The following is a 5710-nucleotide window of genomic DNA, read 5'->3' on the forward strand; positions in this document are numbered from 1 at the left end:
CATGAATCATTTTTGATGGGCTTTTTCATGACCTTCGATTAGGGCACTAAAAACCATACTTTGAGGCGAAGTGGAATGGGTAAGTTGAAAGATTGGACCAACCAATTGAATATTTAAACGACACACAGAAACTGGAGGAAAACGATCTGTGAAGTTTTATGGTGACCATGAAATATGACTACAAACTTGCCTATAAAGAGTGAGCGCGTGCCTCTCAAAACCGAAATGTAAGTTGATTAAATTAGAAATTTAATGCGAGTGGGGCAAAACAAAATTACAAAGTTTTTACAACTGGTTCGGACAACCTTGAAACTTGATAAATTGTAGCAAAAAAGTAGCAGACATCCAACAGCTAACAGGCTGCTAAACGCAGCCAAGCAACAGCCATAAAATGAAATCTTTAATCATTTGAGTGACACAGACGAGTTCCGACTGGACCGAACAGGAGACATAACATCCCGTTCTATTTTCAAGCTATCTGTTCCCAGCTCCCACTTTCTTGGAATAACATCAGCAACAACAATGACTGCATAATGTCTAAAGTTTGTGGACGGGTGTGCCATAAACAGAAAACAGCTCAAGTGAATTTCATTAGGAGCTGCCACTAAACCGCACTAAACACTCCTAGATCCTATCCCAACGCTAAGCCCCAGTACCAATCCCGAATCCAACGCCCACAACTCTGGCATACTGAAAGTTGCTGTTTGTTGTTGCCTATGTGAGCGTGTTGCCTGTTTTTAAGTTGGCCGAAGCGTTGGCTCGTTAAGCGAAATGTAAACCAAAAAGTTTGCACGACAAACGTAAAAACAATTAATTCAAATTAATTTGCAACAAAGTTTTTGCACTGAGCGTCTTCAAAATAAGTCTTTTAATTGAGAAAATGCATTTCAAAAACAGCAAAAATTAAATTTTGTTTTCAACTACATATCTATATAAAAAAAAATAACTAAATAAAATCGTATGGAAATAAAAAAAAAATCAGATCGCCCGAGCAGGGACTTGAACCCTGGACCCTTGGATTAAAAGTCCAATGCTCTACCGACTGAGCTACCCGGGCACTTGAAATCTACCCGTCAAATATCTTATCAATAACGTGGATTGTATTTCAAAATATGTAATCATTAATCATTTCTATTCAAAATATTCCCAAGTGTTTTATTTTGTGCCTATGGTCATTTTGATAATCTTATAATATTCGGAATATGAGCTCCGAATTTATTCAACGAACTATTTTCGACAAGCGCAGAAGAAGAACACATATATTTACACATATACATTTGTTTCGATTAAAAAAAATGAAACTATAATATTAGTGAACACATTAACTTTTAAAATACTTAAATAAAATGTGTTTAAATGAAATTATACCACATTGGCTATGTCTTTAAATTTCATATGCTTTTCTTATTCAGCTTTGTAGTAAATAAAAATGATAACGAGGAGATTTGGCAACTAAAAAATACTTTGCCTTTATGTTACTTACACTCACAATTAATGACACATTCCAGTTTTTAAAATATGTAAATCCCGTTGTGTTTCGCATATTTGGTTTAAGCAAATCTTTGAACCTATCGCAGATTTTGCCTTTTTGTGTCTGCCACGAGCTGACAGTTTTATGACAACTTACGACCATTTGCCGGTTCAAGAAACTGAGAGAAATTGCCCTGTCCTGCCCCGACCCTTTGGACCATGCCGTCGGTACTCTGTGCTATTCGAATCAAATAGAAACTTTAAGCCGACGGCGCCATGTGTTTATGTTTTGTGATTTGGATACGTGTAGCTAACAGAGCCAAGAGCCGACCTCGCCCTCGGGTCTGTGGTCAGTACGCTGACCTGTTTCTGTGCCTGGGTTATCCTGTTATTTTCTAGAGAGGACTGGCAGCTATTTATGCAAATGACAATCCAGCACACAAAGCAGAACTGGCGGATACGCTTTGGATCAGAGGTGAGCATACGGTTGTGTCGCCTTTAAAGTATCGCTGCATTTTGCATTTAAATTGAGATAGAAATTAAAAAATGGAATTTTTATTATTTCTATAACAGCAAGGAATTAATAGAAAAGGGGAGCAAAAAAAAAGACAATAATAAAATCAAATGCAATACACGTTCTCTATTCGCATCACAAAGCTTCAACCAACTGTAGACTAAAATAATGACCAACTGGATGCCTGCCATGGCCCACAGTTTCAATTAGTTTGCAAAAAGTGATAAGCACTTTTCCCTACAACACTGGATGCCAAGGACCAAGGATTTCGAATTTGCATATGGAAATTTCCGACTATACGAAATTTGTACATATCAAAACAAAAATGTGAGCATGTTTCGTGAAAATGGCCAAATCGGGAGATTGAGCGGGATAGGAATTTCTAGATTAATTTAATTTTTTATTTTCCATTTAAATAAATAAAAGACAAAGTTAGTGTTTGTAAAAAAATTATACAGAAGTTGTTCATTGATTTAAACTGGTTTCGAATCTGTTGAATTAACTTCTGCTTTACACTCGATTTCGCAAACAAGTTTTTCTTTAATTCTACAAAATATTGCATTTTTTCATATACATTTTTGCAATGTCTGATGTTAGTCATCTATCGATTAGTTAGTTAATTATTTACAGTTCCTCTAAGTACATTACTTCCCTTTTCTTCTGCATATCAAATGCAAGTTTGCATTCATTTAAGAGTCAGTTGCTCTAACTTTATATTAGCAAATTGCATGCGTCTTTCAGTAGCACATGAGTTAGATCAAAGGAAACGACGCTGTGTAATTCGCACTCTTCCGTTGTCGCCCACATAATTAATTAAATATTTTTTTGTGGTAATTTGCACTTCTTTTTGCCTTGTCCTTGTAACACATGCTGACTGTAAATATAATTTGAGGGGTGTGCAACATATCCATACACATGCACACGTTCTCAAGGGCATCATTAGCTTCATGAGTCTGGTATTACGATTATTGCCAAACGCCCAGGCCAAAAAGTTTGTCTACACTGTCCAACAAAGTTTGGCATGCAACTCACACCAGGTTTCCTTTACAAATATAGATTGTAAATGTATATTCTCTGTGTGTGATTTTGTTTGTTTTCCCATATCCGCCGCATACATGGTCGACGTTGTCCAAATATACTATGTAATTTGTTTTTAGTTTCTTTGTTATTTGATCACTAACCGCTGAGTACAAATTTGTTGTGTTTATTGTCAAGCTTTTGTTTCCCTGCGAATTGAGAACTGAGCACATTTCCCAGAGAATGCATTGAGTTGGAGTAAATCACATACATGAACCCGCAGGTAACATTTGAACTATGTATATATAGTATGTACATAGTGCAATTGCATGAGGGTTGTATAATTTGTTTAGTCTTGTTTTACAAATTGTTGAATAGTTATAGAATTTGGCAAAATAAACTTTTAATTAATGTGTGTTTTAAATTTGTATTGTTGTTGTTAGAGTTTTATTGCTTTTTATCTGATTATAATAAAACTTTGTTTTTTAGTTAAGAGAATAGTAACAATATTAAAGTTTAAGCTCATTGTTTAGATTTTCTCATTAAAATTATTCTCTTTGGGGCAATTTAAATTAAGCTCGTTTTTGATATACGTATATTTGTATATATAAAGAATATGTTTTTGAAAGCGTTGTACTAATATTGAATAATATTTATTCTTAAAATAAAATTAGATTGTTTCAGTGCATTATATTTTACTTTATGAGCTGCGTTAAGTTCTTATGAAAATAAAGCAACATAAAAGAACTCAAGCGATTTTTAATTTAATAGAAATAAGTTGTATATCCATTTCCTTCGTCATGGTACGACTTGTGACTCTTACATTTATTGACGACATGGTGGTTAAATGTGGACACTCGCTTAGTTGAACAATGGGATTGTTAGAAGTATAATCTTCAATGACAAATCATATCGTAATTTAGTGAAGTTTGCCAAAATGCCAAATCAAACAAAGAACTCTTACCCACAGTTATTTATAGCATTCTTGTATGTGCACCAGCAAATTCATAGACAGCCTCAAAGCACCTGAGTGCAGTTAGAAAACCTCACATGGAAATCGACTGAAATACTCTACGGTCAGATAGAAGCGATGCCTGTCAATGCTCAAATTCTGGTAAATGTCCAGGTTGATGTTCATCTCTGTATTTGCTTGGCTGCGTCTCTTTGCTCATCGTTTTGCTGGCTGCTGCCATTAACGTAATTATGCTGTCAACAAAAAGCACATCACGAATGGACAACTGGCAGTCGATGGTCGACAGTCCACAGTCCACAGTCCACAGTCCACAATTTGCAGTCGACAGTTGAGCTGCCTTACAGGCTCCATCTCAAGTCATCATCAGCTGCTTGTCGTTCTCCACAGCTCTTGTTCTTGACAACGACGTGCAAAAGTATTTAACGCCATGCACGTCCTCGTTGTTGACTGCCTACTTGTCCGCCTGTCTATCAGCTCCGCCTCTCCAACTGTCCGTCTGTCTGTCTATCGGTCTCTGAGACAGTCGCTCTGGTACTCCTTGGGTATATATTTATTTAATCTTTATTGGCACGCACTTTACTCAGGCAACCTGCTTAATTGTGCGTTAAGCATTTAACTTTATTTTATTTTTTTTTATTCAATAGCAGTTGACAAGTAGACGGTGAAAATGTGTACTGGCAAAATAATTATTAAGGTGGGTGTTCAATGAATAGCTTGCAAATTATCCTTAGTTTTCAGACTGATGAATTTCCAATTGCTATAAAGTTACACAAGAATTGTATATTTATTGTAATTAGGTGTTATCTTTGAATAGTTTGAAAATTAATAATTTAATGAAACAGATATATAAGTTAGTATTATAGTTATATGTATCCGTATTTAAGAGTCTAAAAAGAAGAACGCCCGAGCAGGGATTTGAACCCTGGACCCTTGGATTAAAAGTCCAATGCTCTACCGACTGAGCCACCCGGGCACTTATATTTACCGATAAATTTAATATTTATCCTAAATTATGCAGATACTTGCAGATACCCTCTTATTTTATATTTATTTTTTCGATTCACAGAATGAATTCCTGAAATCAACTACCTCTATCGATAGGGTGAAGAAGTTATTTGAAACACAATACTCCTCTTCAAGCACTAGATTAAGAGTCCAAGTTTTTTTATTAAGCTTTCTTTAAATAAAAAACTAAGTTATTAAAAAATTAAATAACTTATTGAGATTGGTATTTATATTTATTATCTTGATTACCAAAATGAATACCACTAATCGAAAACTTCTATCGACATGCTGTAGAATTTATTTGACACATCGTATTTTATTTCCATCATCCAAGAGCAAGCTCCTTATAGGTCAACGGTTATGTAAACCGTTGTTTTCGAAGTACTTAACAGCGTTCAAAATTCAAATCTGTACAATATCGATACCCATCACTAAAAAGAATTTTTCGCCCGAGCAGGGACTTGAACCCTGGACCCTTGGATTAAAAGTCCAATGCTCTACCGACTGAGCTACCCGGGCACATGAAGTGTATTAGTTACGTATTGAAATTGCTTATTATTCATTACTAAGGGTCAGCTTTATTAAAATAATCTTTAGTTTTGATATTCACCAGGATATTGGTATGCCGTCACTTTGTCTGACAATCCTTAAATTGTCATTACTTTATCGAAGCTCAACCGAATTTCATGCGGAATATCAATTTGATCATTATTTGGCCTCTAAATTGACTC

The 5710-nt window shown here is 35.2% G+C and overlaps 3 non-coding genes across 3 annotated transcripts; all 3 read right to left on the reverse strand.

Annotated features, from left to right (window-relative positions):
• Positions 1-984: 984 nt before the first annotated feature.
• Positions 985-1057, reverse strand: Trnak-uuu. Its single transcript has one exon. It is a non-coding gene; the product is annotated as a tRNA-Lys (tRNA).
• A 3817-nt stretch (positions 1058-4874) lies between these two features.
• On the reverse strand, positions 4875-4947 carry Trnak-uuu. Its single transcript has one exon. It is a non-coding gene; the product is annotated as a tRNA-Lys (tRNA).
• Positions 4948-5425: 478 nt separating this feature from the next.
• On the reverse strand, positions 5426-5498 carry Trnak-uuu. Its single transcript has one exon. It is a non-coding gene; the product is annotated as a tRNA-Lys (tRNA).
• Positions 5499-5710: the final 212 nt, after the last annotated feature.

The sequence above is a fragment of the Drosophila innubila genome (assembly GCF_004354385.1).
Source record: "Drosophila innubila isolate TH190305 chromosome 2R unlocalized genomic scaffold, UK_Dinn_1.0 1_C_2R, whole genome shotgun sequence".
Lineage (NCBI taxonomy): Eukaryota > Metazoa > Arthropoda > Insecta > Diptera > Drosophilidae > Drosophila > Drosophila innubila.